The 16610-nt window shown below is 42.2% G+C and overlaps 1 long non-coding RNA gene across 1 annotated transcript in view; it reads right to left on the bottom strand.

Annotated features, from left to right (window-relative positions):
• LOC149793575 (uncharacterized) overlaps positions 1–16346 on the bottom strand; it is a 30779-nt gene extending 14433 nt beyond the window's left edge. Inside the window, exon 1 of the long non-coding RNA XR_016422578.1 lies at positions 16212–16346. This is a non-coding gene — a long non-coding RNA (uncharacterized LOC149793575). The remainder of the gene's footprint in view (positions 1–16211) is intronic.
• Positions 16347–16610: the final 264 nt, after the last annotated feature.

The following is a 16610-nucleotide window of genomic DNA, read 5'->3' on the forward strand; positions in this document are numbered from 1 at the left end:
CTTCCTGGTGTCACACTCCCGAAGACCAAAAGACATTCAAAGAGAAATACTATGCACAAGAAGGCATCACTTTAGACCACATCGAGAAAAACAAAGGCAGGCGATCGTTTGCTAAAGTGATGTTAAATTGCTTGTGCGGTAAGATGGCACAACGACCGTGTTTACCCAAGACGGAGTATTTGACAGAACCTTCCCGCGACTTTCAGATGATTCACGACAAAACCAAATTCATGAAACACGTGGACGTCGTTCGCGAGAATTTGATCTTGGTCAATTACGAAGAAGATCTGGACTTTGTACAAGACGACCACTTTGGAAATGTCATCATTGCGGCTTACGTGACAGCTCATGCTCGCTTAAAATTGTACGAAGCTTTAGAATCGTTAGGGGAACGCGTCCTGTACTTTGACACGGATAGTTGCATTTTCATCCATCACCCGAGTCAACAGCACCCTGACATCGAAGGAGACCGTTTAGGAGCCTGGACAGACGAGCACCCCGACGACAAGATTCTAAGTTTCGCCAGTGGCGGTCCTAAAAATTACGGCTACGAATACCGGGACAAACAAGGAGAAGTGCACACGAAGTGTAAAGTGAAGGGACTGACACTGAATTATCGTACCAGTCGTGTGGTGAATTTTGGCATATTGAAAGAAGCCTTACAGTCTGGAAAAGATCAACACTTTAAAGTGACCACCTATCAACCCAACAAGATTGTACGTTTACCCACTCATCACATCGTCAGTCGACCCTTGGAAAAAGTCTATCAAATCGTGTAGCAGAAGCGAGTGCGACTTCCCAATCAATTTACTTTACCGTATGGACACGTTGGTATAAAACACTGGTTGTAAGTGGATTGTCACCCACCAGAAGGATGACTTCGCCACAGCAAGAATCGTGTGAGAACCCCGATGAGAACTCCAAGTTCAAACCCTACCCTTTTCCAGTCTTCTTACCTGACTATTGTGATTGTGCCCGTCGATTGGACACGTTTCAGAAATGGCCTACGGATAGGGAAGGATTACCTTCTTCACATGTTTTAGCTAGAACAGGATTTGTCTACTTGGGACCTGAGTCAGGATTGGGATACGAAGTACAGGTTTCGCTTGCGGACTAAAGTTATGAATGGATCTATGTATCTGCAAAGATTCCGCTATTCTGGAACATACTCGATGGTCTCCGCACTGTCCTTACCTTTCTATGGCCTTTCTACCCATGACACTACGGCACAATGATGACGGCACCTTAGAGACGGTACCTTCCAAAACAAGACATAAAAAACGTAAAAAAGGAACGATGTACAAGCTTGAAAGTGCATTGCGACTAGTATAAAAGGGGCTATGGTCAAGATCGATAGTTTATTGTGACTACCAAAACCAAGCGAACAAGATGAATACTTTCAGAGAAACACAAAGCAAGTTTAGACAGGCACAATTCAAGTGTGGGGCTTCTGAAGTAGAATGCGATTGTGAGCCTTGTGATCGGAACGATGCTGTACGCTGTGACCTTAGCGATGCCGTAAAGCATCATGGGAACTTTGTTTTCACTGCCCCTATCATGGAAAGTGATGCTGTGCGTGCCAAACCTGAGGGATGCGAAAGTGATGCAGCTCGTCCTCTTGGACACTTTACTGGGTTTCGTTTTAAATGTGGATGTTAACCCTCACGTTTACCCCCCTACGGATGTCATCCAGCCCTGAGCAAACTCCTGTCCATGTCACCCAACCCTCATCGAAACGAACCTGTGAAGGACGAATATTCGTTCCCTGTGCGTTTGTCAGAATACCGCGACTTTGAAAATCGTCTTCAATCGTTTGGCAGGGACTTGCCAGAGTGAAATCTCAATGGGTAACTGTAGAACTTTTGTGCCGAGAAATTCACAAGAGGAAAGTGAAAAAAATTAATCAAAGTGTTAGATTTCTCTGGGTCAAGTGTGCATTCGTCCTATTATATCACTCTAGACCGTTTACATCAAAAGAGTTCAGTGACATTCTTGGACGTTACCCCGAATGGCAGTGGTCAGAAATTACTGACTATATGAATTACTTTTCCTCAAGGAGAAGATTGTGAATTATACGGACTAACCTGTTTATGGATACTTTACAAGAGAACAGTCGTGCTTTGCCTGTGGAGTTGAGAGAAAGGATTTACCGAGAGCTGGTCAAAATACAAGTCAAACGTAAAGAACAGCTGCATCCATTACGTCAGCAGATCTTTAACCACTGGTACCTGAATGGTATAAGAGAACTGATTCGTCAGAATCTGTTTCAGTGGTCAGACCTTGTTCAATACTTCCAGGGCCCTGATGATCCACGTGTTGATCATTTTGGTTACTTCGAGATTCACCTAGAGCAGCGCATTGAGGAAGACAAGTTAAAGGATTACCAACATATTTTATGTGGAATCTACTTAGTGGAAGAGGAAACTTCTAAACGAACTTTGACGTTTCGGTTACAGTATGCAAGATTTGAAGAACGAAGATGTCTGGCTAGAAAGTATGTGTATTGTTTCCGAAACAAAGAGACTAGAAAAACAGGCTGTTATGCCACGACTTTTATCACATGTAATTGAACAGATTCCGTCGAAGGAAATCAATGACCATATTCAAACCGTGGATCATTACCATCGATTATTACAAGAACTGTATCCATTCAATTTGGGTCGACAAGTGGTGTGTGTCTTAGTGACTTGTTTTCTAGGATTTCGTTTAACAGCCGATTCCTTGTGGACTCTACGATCAGTACTTACCACCCAATGGCCTTAAATGGTCACGAAAGACTCCTTTTGCTCAAAGCCTTGCGGTTTCATCTGGATACTTCTCGACCTCTACTGGAAAAAAAGATTCGTCAACTTTTAGCTACCCGAGACGTGTATGACGATGTGTGTGTAGCTTGTGACTTACAGCCCCACTGGACAGATGTCCGTGCCTGGAAAGAATGGGATTTTGAGGCTTGGACCCAAGAAGTGGCCCAGTATACACGAGAGTTGTTCAAGGAAAAAAGTCACTTTTCAACCTGTGTTAGGGACAGTGTCAGAAGAAGAACTCGTCACCCAGGACAGGACTCTCGTGAACATGCCTAAAAGACCCTTTCGGGAGGACACTTGTGTGACTTTACCCCTTATAGAACTGGGCAGAACTTTACCCAAAACATGTTGTACAGACACTTGTTTCTATTCCGCGTTGATCATTTCCATGTGCCTTTTATCGTTGTACTTAAGCCTTTGGCTTTTATGTATTTTTGTCTTTCGTATTCATGTTTAAAACATTCAATAAACGTGTCCTGAAAAAAGTATATAAACTCTTGTATTGTCTGTTTTCGTGTCACAAGTGACATTCCTGACACTATGGCTACTTCTGATCCCTCTTCCTCTACTGTCAAAGTCATCGACGAACACTTAGATCGTGCCAGTTGGGAGGCTTTGTATCTTCGTCATCCCTTTAACATGCTCACTGCTGGACCTAGCGGTTCAGGCAAAACCGAATTCGTCAAACGTTTGATCGAATATAAACATCATTTGATCAATTGTCCACCCCAACGCATCGTGTGGTGTTACAAAGAGTGGCAATCGGCGTAAAGCCTCTTGCGAGAAAGTCAAGGCGATTCCATCGTGTTTGTGAAAGGCATTCCTAAAGAAGACGATGGCATCGTCTCTGACTCCCGTCAAACCCATTTGGTCATTTTCGACATGTTAGGAGAAGACGAAGAAGAAATTAAACTGTGGTTCACGCGCAAAGGGCATCATCGTAATGCCAGTGTCGTTTACATCACTCAAAATTTGTTTCAACAAAGTAAAGCCCATCGCACCATCAGTCTCAATGCGCATTACGTGGTCTTGTTTAAAAGCCCTCGAGATAAATCGCAAGTGCAAGTCTTAGCCAAACAGTTAGGAACGCCTTGGCTGACCCAGGCGTACGACGATACCACTCACACTCCACACGCCTATTTACTCGTCGATTTGAAACCTACGCCCCACGAGGATTTGCGATTTCGTACCCACTTGTTTCACCACTGGTGCCAAGACGGAGGGCCTGTCCTCGACTTAATTTCACTCCAAAAAAATCTATAAAAACCTCAGGCACTTTTCGTCTGTCTCACACAGTGTGTGAACATGACGTCCCTTCAATCACATCTTCCCGTCAAATTGATTCGTGCCTTGTATGGCATCAGTCGAGAAAAAAAATCCACAAATACGGGCTCGTGTCTTAGAAGCTAGTCTTAAAGAAGTCTTACGATGGTTGACGGTGACAGCACGTCAATTACTCCAAGGGATCATTCAGATTCCTCATCAAACCAAACGCTTTTTCGATCGAAACAAAGTCGCTTTGATCCAACTGGCCGATCCCCGCATCGACACTCAAACCAAAAAACAAACCATGTTGAAACCTGGAGGGAACGGTACTCTAGGAGGGGTCATCATTCGCTCTCTCTTAAGATGGGATCCTAATGCTCCCAAAGTTCTCCCCAAGAAAAAGAAAGAAGTCAAACGAAGCTCCAAGAAGAAAAAGAAAAAGACCAGGTCCCCAAAGAGACTCGTGTCTCCAAGAACTTCTCCAGTTGCGGGACCCTCCTCTTACCAGACACCACCCCGGAAAAAGAAAAGCCCCCAGAAAAAGAAACAGAGAAAAAGTCCCCAGAAAAAGAAAAGTCCACAGAAAAAAACTAGTCGCAAGAGAGGCACTTCGGCCAGGACGCAAACTTACACTCGCAAACCACGACCTGCCACGGCGGTGACCGCGTCTCCGGTAGCCGCAGGTTCAATCACTTCTCCGTTGATGTCACCAAGAACCGAACAGTACTTGGAGGCGTTGATCACACCAAGAACTTCTCCGTTGATGACCCCAAGAACTTCCCCAGTGGCAGGACCTTCCCATTTATCGACAGTGGCCGCGGCTCACAAAGTACCTGCTCCCAAAATCAAAGTCCAAGAGAGATCGGGCATGTTACAAAGTTTACTAGATTTGTCCAAGCAAGAACTGGCTCGATTTAGTCCGTTGCGTACCCCTACACGACGTGTCATGCCTGTCCTCAAGTTGATACGCCGTAAAGACAATCTGTGGCGACGCGTCCCAGTATAAAAAGGGTCTGTGACTAAGTAGGGGTATCAGTGTTTTTGGTGCTAAAGACTCAAAGATGTCACCCTCCAGAAAACATCCCTCTTCTAAAACCCAAGGAAAAAAAAGGAAAGGACTGCCTCCTCATTTAGTCAAACATGGGGACATGTTATCTGTCCTGTCCAAAGCTTCTCCACCCCTACGAAAAAAAACTCATTCAATCAGCGTCCAAAGAGGTCATCGATACCGTGTGCGAATGTTGTTTGAACGTGTTGAAAGGCACGATCCCTTTGTCCAAACACCAGAAACAATGCTTAGGCAAACATCGTCACGTTCTGCGCCAAATGGTTCAAAAGAAAATTCCCATTCGTCAAAAGAAGAAGATGTTGGTCCAACGTGGAGGAATTTTACCCCTCTTGCTAGGCCCCTTACTGAAAGGAGTCTTGGGAACCATGTTGGGAGGACTGATGGGAGCAAGATAAAAAGGCCCTCTGGAGTCCCAAGATCTCAGAATCGACCCCTGACATCCCATGGAAGGACGAAAACTAGCTTTAGTGCCTTACAAACGATGGATGGAATACCATCGTTGGCAAGAAGAACGCACCCCACATTTACCTCCCAATCCCAATTTGAGTGAGATGTCCCAGTTACAACACGAATTGCAGTCCTTGATGGATCGCCAAGATTTGTCCGAAACAGAAAAATCGCAAAAGTACGGTCAACTCTTGCAACGACTGCAACTCTTTCACCAGAAAGCTTTAGATGAAACAGCTCTACCCACTCTGAAAGATTTTAAGACCTTGATGAAAAGTCCACCACCATCATCACTACCACCACCACGACCACTATTACCATCCCCAGGGGTCACCAGAGATACTACCCCACGAAGGCCTGAGGAAGAAGAGATACGAGAAGTGTTTCAAACACCGTCAGCAGCTTCCCTTTCAAGTAAGATTGCAGCATCGTTGTTGACCCCGTCCCCCACACCCCAACGAGAAAAAATGAAAGCTTGGGTTAAAAAGATGATGTCCACTCCTCCTTCGACAGAGGTGAAAAAGAAAGAAGGGAAACCAGAAGTGAAAAAGGAAAAGAAGACCAAAGCCATTCCATTGCCACCTCCACCACCACCACTACCTTCGACTTCTACTCCCGTAGCCCATCGGACACGTAAATCCGTTTCCAAACAACCACCCTTTCGTCCCACCCAAAGTAGCATCCTCGAAGAGTGGGTGCCTTATTAACAAACAAAAAACATGGAAAAAGTGTTAGCCAGCATTTACTACGATCCCTACCATCCTGCAGGTTACGCAGGAGTTCAAAAATTGTATCGTGCTGCCAAAATGCGACTGAAAAGTCTCCGTTTACCTCACGTGCAACGATGGTTACAAGAACAAGCGACTTACACTTTACACAAACCCATTCGAAGCAAGTTTTCCAGAAGTCGCACCCGAGTGGAAGGCATCGATCATCAATGGCAAGCCGATTTAGCCAATGTCTCTCATTTGGCCAGCTACAATCGTGGCTACAAATATTTGTTTTGTGTCATCGACGTCTTTTCCAAATTTGCCTGGGTCGTGCCCTTGACTTCCAAATCGAGCAGCGAGCTAGTGCGAGCCCTGCAACTGGTGTTGAAACAAAGCGGTCGTCACCCTCTTCGATGGCAAACGGACAAAGGTACCGAATTTCTGAACCAAGCTTTCCAAAAAGAATTAAAGAAACGTGACATTCATTTTTTTACCACCGAGAATCCTGAAACCAAAGCCAGCATCGTGGAACGTTTTCAACGCACTTTGAAAGAACGCATGTGGACATATTTTACGCATCACCACACTCTGAAGTACATCGACATCTTTCTTACCATCGAAGCATCGGACGTGCGCAGCAAGAAGTGACTCCCGAGAACGAAGTGCTGGTGTTTGAGCGCCTGCTTGGTACGTCCCCGACGAGGGCTGTCCCCAAGACAAGTGTAGTGTTGGCCATTGGAGAATGGGTGCGCACTGGCAAAACCAAACGCAATTTCGACAAAGGTTACTGGACCACCGAATTGTTTCGTGTCACTGGACGAGTGCATGGCCGTCATCCTGCCGTCTATAAATTGGAAGACATGAACGGAGAAGTACTCAAAGGAACGTTTTATTTGCCCGAGTTACAACGTGTCACCAAAAAAGAAGACGACGAGTACGACATCGAAAGCATTCTCGAACGCAGCACCCGTAAAGTGGGCAAACGATGTGTCAAAGAAATCAAAGTACGCTGGAAAGGATATCCACCCAGTTTCGATTCTTGGACGCTTCGCAAGTCATCGACTATAAAAAGAAGTGACCATCATGCCCTTTCACACAGACGCAGCTACGTCAACCACTCCTTCACCCAGTTCTTCTCTGCAAGATTTACAAAAACAACCCTTGTGGGTATGGTGTGGAGAACGTGTGCCTAAAACGCAAATCGTCTTTTTCTGTCAAATCTTCGTGGTGTATTGTGTCATCGGAGCAGCCATTGCCAATTTGAGTTTTCAACAAGGAGACAAACAATTGTGGACCATTTTATTGAGCAGTTGCATCGGTTACCTGCTTCCCATTCCCTCCCTGAAGTTCTCCTCGAACGGGAACAACGGGAACCTTGTGTCCAGTGTCAGTGTCAGTCACCACTCCAATAACAACCACAATCAGAACCCCATTTTGGGCGGAGACACGTCTCTGACGTCCAGTAACCCCTCGGACAGCCACAGAACTCTAGAATTATGAGTCACACTAACCAATTTTACTGAACCTTACCCAGTGACAGTTCCATGGAGATGTTTCCCCACAACACGTTGTGCTGTTACACGGCCAAATTACCTCAGGCCATCCCATTAGATCACGAAGTCCATTGGGAAGTGGCTTTGGTGGAAATGATTCACCCAACACAAATCAAAAACATCACTGAAACTCAAAACACTTTTGAGGTCGAAATCCTGAACCAACAATTGCAAAAAACCATGAATGAAATCGGGTTTTCAGGCGACGTAAAACCAGCCAACAATCCACTCTTCAGTATCTACACCTTGAAAATTCCGTCAGGGTTTTATTTTAGTGGCCAACATTTGGTGGATACCATTGCTTCCAGGTTCGAATTAGCCTTTCGCAAAGCCCTGAACAGAATCAAAAAAAGTGTCACCCTGGAGTACCATAAAGTGGCTCGTCGCTTACTGATGAAATTTCAGGATACCCAAACGTTGTCTATCAGTTTTAATCGTGACTTGTTTGATATTTTAGGTGGAGACACAAAAATGGCTCCAAATTTTAAACCGAAGATCAACAGCAATATGCAATTTTATAAGTTTTTTCGATTCCCTGTAGAACTGATCTAAGGACTGAATTTGATGTTTGTGTATTCCGATGTGGTGGAGTATAACGTGGTGGGACACACCTCCGTGCCGTTACTGCGTGTCATTCCTTTCAAAGTGGATAGTGCCACAACCAATGACCAGGAAGGTGGAAACACCTATCACGTTCACCGCGAATTTGTACATCCTCACTATTTACCTGTCAGTAAGTCGTATTTGGACAGTGTCAACATTGCTATAAAAGGAGATTTGGGACAAAATATTCCATTCACCAAAGGGAAAGTCACGGTGAAACTCCATTTTCGAAAACGGTTCTCTCACGATTCGTAAGTCATGTATCCAGTGTACCGAGGGGTTGCTCGACAGCGAGGACACGGTTTAAGAGATGTTAAAATCGGCCTTTCGTTCGGTGGCCCCAGTCTTGAAACCGATGGTGACACGAGGATTGCACGCCTTGAAAGATGCCGCACTGATGCAAGGCAAAGAATTTCTCCAAAATGTCATCATCGACAAACAAAACCCTAAAGAAGCCTTCATGAGGGCAGGCAAAAATGTCTTGCTGCAAACGGGTAAAGACATTTTAGGCCGACGAGAAACACCTATAAATGCCCTGCACGCTACCGAGTCAGGCATTCAGCAAGGACAAGGCAGAAAGAGACGACGAAGAAAACACCCTTTCACCAGACTTCACACGTCAAAAGCTAGAAAGACAAAGAAAAGAAGAACCGTTCGAGACCTAGACGTTTTCGATTATTGAGACAGAGAAAAATGATGCATCGAGAGTCTTGCGCCTATTCCAAGTCGGAACTGGATCTGTTTGCCATACCACCCACCATGATGACCATGCAAGAATCCCAATGGGTGGAATTTCATCCCGTCTCCTCACTGACCGATTCCGCTCCCATCAAGTTTGAAATCAAAGGACAGCCCGAAGATTACATCGATCTGAACAGCAGTTACTTGTACCTGAAAGTCAAAGTTCTAGATAAGACAGGAGGTGATATAGACACTGAAGCAGTAGCTCCCATCTACAGTTTCATGCATTCCTTGTTTAGTGGAGTGGACTTGTACTTGAATAACAAACTAGTCAGTAGCAGCATGGATACTTACCTTTATCCTGCCTACCTGGAAAATCTCTTGACGTACGGAATAGACGCCAAGAACACTCATCTCAGTGCCTGTGTGGTATAGGAAGCTGACGATGCAAACCAGTTTGAATTATTCGAAACTGATACAACTGATAAAAAGAAAGAATACAATGAGGGATTTATAGAACGAAGAAACAAAATCATAGATGGACAGAGTTTAGAACTGACGGATCGTTTGCATTTGGACATGTGGTTGCAAGAAAAGTATTTGCTGAACGGGGTGAATGTCCGCCTGAGACTGAATCGTAGCAGTACCGCTTTCCATTTAATGGCTGTTAGTGATGATTACAAAACCAAAATCCAAGAAGCCAGACTCTACGTACGCCGTGTGGAAGTGTTACCCAAAGTGGGAAACGACATCAGTCAAATGTTGAGCAGAACGACCGCCAAGTATACGATACGACGCGTGGAAGTGAAAACCTTCACCATTCCCAAGGGACAGCGATCCATGATCGAAGATCATCTGTTCCAAGGACAGTTACCCAAACGTTTGATCGTTGGTATCGTCGAGAATACAGCCTTCAACAGAGCTGCTGATAAAAATCCTTTCTACTTTCGACACTTTGGCATGTCCAAGATCGAAGTCAGTCGCGATGGCAAAACCTTGTGTACCCGACCTATCGAACCCGACTTTGACAAGAAGAATTACTTGAGGTCGTACTTGTCCTTGTACGAAGCTACCGGACAGTTAGGAACCAACACCAGTCATGGCATATCGTACGAAGATTATGCAGAAGGATATGCTTTGTGGGCTTTCGATTTCACTGATGACCAAGGCAGCGACGAGGGACATTTCCACCCTATAAAATCCGGCCAGTTCGTGTGTAAAATCAGTTTGCAAAACGAGAGCCTGATGAAACGGTGAACGTCATCCTATATGCAGAATCTGATAATACGATAGAAATCAACAGTTTAAGAGATGTCATTCTAGATTATTAGAAGCCATGGAAGACTGTTATCCCTCTTTACCTAGTGAAGAAACTTTGAAGATGGAATGTGAGGAGACCATGGAAGAAGAACAAGAAGAAGAATCCCAAGACGAAGAAGTTATCATGATGAAGTCAAGATGGCCAGAACAAGAAGCCCATTTAGCCTCCTGTTTTGCTACATTCCTGACAGATGTAATGAAAGAATTGATCAAGGAAGAGTGCTTTGGATGTCACAACGATCATCCCAGTCAAATTCAACACGACAAATTTATGATGTTGAGCCAAGAAGAAAAATTGAACAAATATCTGGACAAAGCTTTGGGTGTCATTGAGACAGAATTCGTGTTGAACGAGTGGTATAAAGGCTTGGATAAACATTCTTCTCCTCCATTAACGTCTCTGGAGCGCCGTCGCATCGAATCTCTCTTTGACCAGAATAAGAAGTCAGAGGAAACGCCTTTTACTTGTCAGACATTTTCAAGCAAAAAGTCAGGATCGAATTGATGACTTATCATTACCTGTGAAGAAAAAACCACACAAATCAATGGATACCTGGGAACTTTATTACCTTTTGAACCACAGTTCGTACACTGCTTCTTGGAATCATGTCGTCTGTGCTAAAGATAAACTTCCTCATCGCAAACCTCAAGACCATCTAGCTTATGTGATCAACACAGACAACAGTCATCTCCCAGGAACCCACTGGGTAGCCATCTACTTTCCTCAAGAAGGATGTGTGGAATATTTCGATCCTTATGGATTGCCTCCTCTGGAAGATGATATCATTGACTTTATGAGAAGAAATGCTCAGACCACCCGATTCAATAATGTGAAATTACAAGGCACAGATTCCTTGGTGTGTGGACAATATTGCATGTATTTTCTGCATCATCGCAGCCTGGGCTATTCCTTAGAACATTTAGTGACTCATTTTGATCCTTGTTCTTCTTCTAGAAACGATGTGAAAGTAGATCGATGGTTCTGTGACCAGTATGCTTATATTTTGTCTCTAGCTAGGAAACGTAGTGTCCATCAATGGCCTAATTACTTCCAACAGTGGAAATCACAATTTCATTCACAACATTGTCAACCCTGTCCAAAATAATGTGTAAACTGAAAGACAAAAATGTTTGATGTTATATTGTTGGATTATTGTTACAAATATTAGAGTTGTTTGTTAGTGTTAAGTAATTTTGAATAAAAATGTTGTGTTTTTGAAAAAAATGCCTTTGTCTTTTGTTTGGCTATAAGAATTTTGATTCATGCGCTTTGACTTCTCTCTATCTCTCCCATGACACTCATTAAACGTTCCGGCTCGAAAACCGCGTAGGGATGTTTTCCTTCACGTCCGCGCTTTGACTTTAAGAACCGGGGTAGTTTCCAGTCAAACCATCCATTGTCGACTCATCCTCCTATGAAGATGTGCTCCAAACTAGCTAAGCTAAATGAAGCCTAAGTGAATTTGCATAGGGTCAGACACAGTCTGATACCGAAGCCTGAAGAGATAGAGAATGTGAGAATGTTAAAAGTCACTGAAGACCTGACAGAAGAGCTCTTCAGAGAAGAAGTGAACAGGGAGAAAGAAGAATGGACAGAGAAGTACAGACTTGAGAGACAGCAGAGAGAGCAGCAACAGCAACAACAACAGCAGCAACAGCAGCAGCAGCAACCTGAACCTGACAGAGGCTTTGTCGATTGTCGTATCGACACCAAAAGAGTTCTTCTTCTATTTCCGAAGAAGCACACCTATCGTCAGAAAGTCTATCCTCAGAGGACGTCGCATTCTTAGAAACTAAAAGATGGCCCTAGCTTCAACTTGACGCAAGTAAAAAAACAGCCCTTTTCAGGGCTACCCCAATCTCCAGAAAAGAAATAACAATCGATTTGCCAATGTGTGTATGTAGAGTAGTGTGAATAAAAACACTCACTCATTTCTGGTGTGATTGTATAGGCTAATATGTGTGAGTGATTGTAAGGGCTAAAGTAAGTTTGTGTGAATAGTAGATTATGATGATGTTTTTTGCTGTTTGACGTGCGTGGATAGTAGATATTTGGGGTTTGATTTGACTGCTTTGCTTTGCGTTTGTGGATAGTATATTATTGATTTCATGAAATTTTTTAGAATAGTGATGGGTAGTATAAAAAAGTCAGTGATCTGTTTCTTTTAAATCCACGCGTTGTTTGGTCATGATCTAGGTAATATCAATTTTGTTTTAGGGGGATGTTTTCCTTCACGTCCGTGCTTTTAGTATAAATTAAAAATCGCTCGGCAGTCTAGCTACCCTTGTTGATTGATCAATACCACCAGAATGAACACCAGACTAGCTAAACTGCTTGAACTTCATGCGCACCTGGAATATGCCAGGCGTATAGTGAATGAGCTGGCTGCAGAGGCCATCGTCGAAGAGGGAAGGATGAAAGAGGAGGAGAGAAGAAACAAAGAAGAGGAGGAGAGAAGAAACAAAGAGAAGAAACATAGAAGAGGAGGAGAGAAGAAACAAAGAAGAGGAGGAGAGAAGAAACAAAGAAGAGGAAGAAAAGGAGAGAGGAAATTTCTGAATCCCAGAGACAGAAGACTGGGGTTCTGAAGCCACTTATCCTGCCTCTGCTCTCCCCCCAAAAAGAGTGAAAGGAGACTGGGGAAGAAGATGTGTGTGTGGTGCCAGGCCTGGAAGGTGCCATCATTAACCAGGTGCCATGGAGTTAAAAAAACCCAGCCCTTTTCAGGGCCACCCAAACCTTTAGAAAAGAAATACTAATCGATTTGCCAATGTGTGTATGTAGAGTAGTGTGAATATAAACACTGACTCTTTTTAAATTGTGTGTGTGTGTGTGTGTGTGTGTGTGTGTGTGTGTGTGTGTGTGTAAGCGCTCACGTACATTTGTGTGGATAGTAGATTATTGGGTTATGTAAGAGCTTAAGTTGGTTTGTGTGGATAGTAGATTAGGGTTTCATTTTAATGCTTTGCGTGTGTGCATAGTAGATTTGGGGTTTGTTTATTGCTGCTTCACGTATGTGGATAGTAGATAATATGAAATGAGAAAAGTAGGGGATGTTTTCCTTCACGTCCGTGCGTTTTAAGTAATGATCTAGGTAATATATATTTTGTGTCTTTGGGGGATGTTTTCCTTCACGTCCGCACTTTAACTATAAGAACACACAAAGTTCATCATTCACACCATTCTGCAAAGAATAGAAAAGAAGATGGCTTCGAACCACCTTGATAAAATGAAAAAATTGCAAGACGTCCTGGACAATTTGGGCATGATGGAGCAAATGTTAGTTAGGCTAAACGAGGATCACTATTCTTATAGTCCCCATCGAGTGAAGATGGAGATTAACAACTTACGAAAACTAAAGGAAATCATCAGTGATCTGTTGAAAGAAATAAAGGAGGAGAAGGAGGATGAAGAGGAAAGGATAAGGATGAGAGCATGGAATGAAAAAATTGAAAAAGAAGAAGAAAATGAGAAGAGGAAGAAAGAAGAGGAGGAGAAGCAGAAAGAAGAGAAAAAGAAGAAAAAGGAGGAAGGAAAGAAAGAAAAGAATAGAAAAAGTGTTGGACAGAAAATAAGAAGCTGGTGGAGAAATAGAAGAAATCAGAAGAAGACCAACGGCCCTTTTCAGGGCCACTCCAATTTCTCGAAAAGAGATTGACTTTCAATTGTCTAGCCCAAATTTTTATTTTATATATATGTGTGTGTGTGTGTGTGTGTGTGTTTTATATCCCTCTCCCCTGTTCCCTTTCCACAGACCTATCAGGTTGGGACCCTATTAAAATAGGGTCCCGACCCTATTCCATTTCCCATATTCAATTCCCCTTGAGGCTATACTGTCCCACCCATGTTAATTTCCCCTAGAGGCTATACAGTCCCACCCATGTTAATTTCCCCTTGAGGCTATAGTGTCCCATGAGTTTTCCCCATGTTAAATTTCCCTTGAGGCTAAACGATCCCACGATTTTTCCCCATGTTAAATTTCCATTGAGGCTAAACGATCCCAAGGGGTCCTGTAATGCTAATTCCCACTAAGGCTAAAGTATCCCTATTCACTACTAATGTGTGCTAAAAAAAATGCCAGAAAAGGACGATTTGGGGATTTTACTTGACATAAAACTAATATTTTCATGCAAGATGTTTTCAATTTAACTCAAGTAACGGTACAAAAGGATACCTGTTCTGATCTGCGGGCCTAACGTTAATTTACAAGAACATGTTAGAGTTATCCTAAGCTATTAGGTCTCATTGGACTAATTATCTGGTGAATTTTCATCCAACAATGACCATTTACATAAAAATGAGAATAATTTTACACTGAAGATACAAATAAAAACAAACTAATTATTTTTGTGGAAAGCGTACATGTGAAATTGTAACTGCAGTAATCACTGGTTAATTCCTGAAGCAACTGGTGGTTTTTATACTGAACCAACACTGCCACCAACCCCTAAATTTTACATTCATTTTTGACAGAAATAGCTATTTTGAATATTTTTTCTATGACAAGGCAGCTAAAAGAATCAGTATGTGCCTTAATGCATGAATAAAGTTCACTAGTACTATAGCAAATTAGCATACTTTTCATCACCTCTCAACCATCTAGATTTTTAGATATTTACCTCTGTAGCAGACACATGTAAATACGTAAGCCAAGTCGGCAGCTCATTTGCAGCCCAAGTTATGCATTTGATATCCAATGCTCATCTAACTGTGACAGGCAGTCACCATTAAGCCAACCATATTTCCATGCCTATCTCAAAGTAAATCTAAACCATATTATAGATTTAACTTATGTGTGAATTTATAAATGCTAGGCTTGTGATAATTAGGTTCATGCCTTCTACCTTACAATTTAAGGTGGGGGGGAGTCAAAATACGAAACTATCCAATAAGACCTTATTAAGAATTCAAATAGCAGTCTGATTAAGGGAAAATCTTCTTATTTTCAAAAGTTTGGCCAGTTCTAAATAAAACGCAACCTTAAGAAGTTTTAAATTCAAAATAGTTTGTTTCCTATGATTTATTGAATTTATCGATGACCAAACCTATCAGAGCAACAGCTATGAGGCAGCTTCATACATTATGTATTACTTTCCCCTCTGAAACATACAATTTCCTTAAAATATGTCAGTTTCATCATTTTTCATAGCTAATACACCCTGGTGATATCAGAGATATCTGTGAGCACAAATAACTCTTCATGCAATCTGAAATAGTAGTGAATAAAAGATGTAAAGAAGCCAAGCTGAATTTCTTGTAAAATAACTGCAGAATGTACATGCTAAGTACTTGAAAGAATAATAATGATGCACTGCATATATAAACTGACCAGAACTCTCTCACTGATTTCATGAAGAAGGTCAAATCTATTCTAGAATAGAGAAATCCAAAGTAGACTAAAGGGAGAAAACTCATCAGGTAACATCAAATGAATGGACCAATCTTTGTAAACTAAACCACATCAGTTGGGAAACTTAAACAATGAAATTCTATACCCAGATTTATCCCATCTGTTGATAAAACAATATGCATGGATAATGTAGTTTAAGAACACTAAGAAGGTCACCTTTAAATCATTTTCATACTGGCCGGCAAATAATGTTGTTGAAGTTGCTGGTATTTAGAAGTTTGTTTTGCTAGTGATTGTCATCTGCATAGAATCAAATCTAAAGCAAATAGAAAATCATGCAAAGTAAAAAAAGGGGAGAAGAAAAAAAAACACAATGTAAAAAGGGACATCCATTTAACATAACTCACCAAAAACTTCAGTGAAACTGGTGCAGATATATTTGTTCCTGTGAAAGCTCCTCAACAATTGGTGTGTCGGACCCCAAATAAGGTTTTGATGTTGTCCTGCTGTTAGCAATATCACTTCAGCAGCTGTGCTCCCATACACCTTGAGGCCTACAAGAAAATAAAACCCCAAACTTCTTATATATAGGTCATTATAACTTAAATTTCTGTAAATAAAATGAAATATGTGTATTGAAACATTACATCATGAGTAGATATGTATGTAAGAGCATTAAATTAAGGCAATCATCATAAAATTTTAAAAATATACTAAGTTTGTACTGAAAATGTTGATAAACTGAATAAGTATGTGAAATATGTGAAATACTTCAATTAAACCACCTTGCATGAAACTTATAAGGC

This window comes from Sinohyriopsis cumingii, chromosome 8 (genome assembly GCF_028554795.1).
Source record: "Sinohyriopsis cumingii isolate HCF-2022 chromosome 8, ASM2855479v2, whole genome shotgun sequence".
In the NCBI taxonomy this organism is placed as follows: Eukaryota; Metazoa; Mollusca; class Bivalvia; order Unionida; family Unionidae; genus Sinohyriopsis; species Sinohyriopsis cumingii.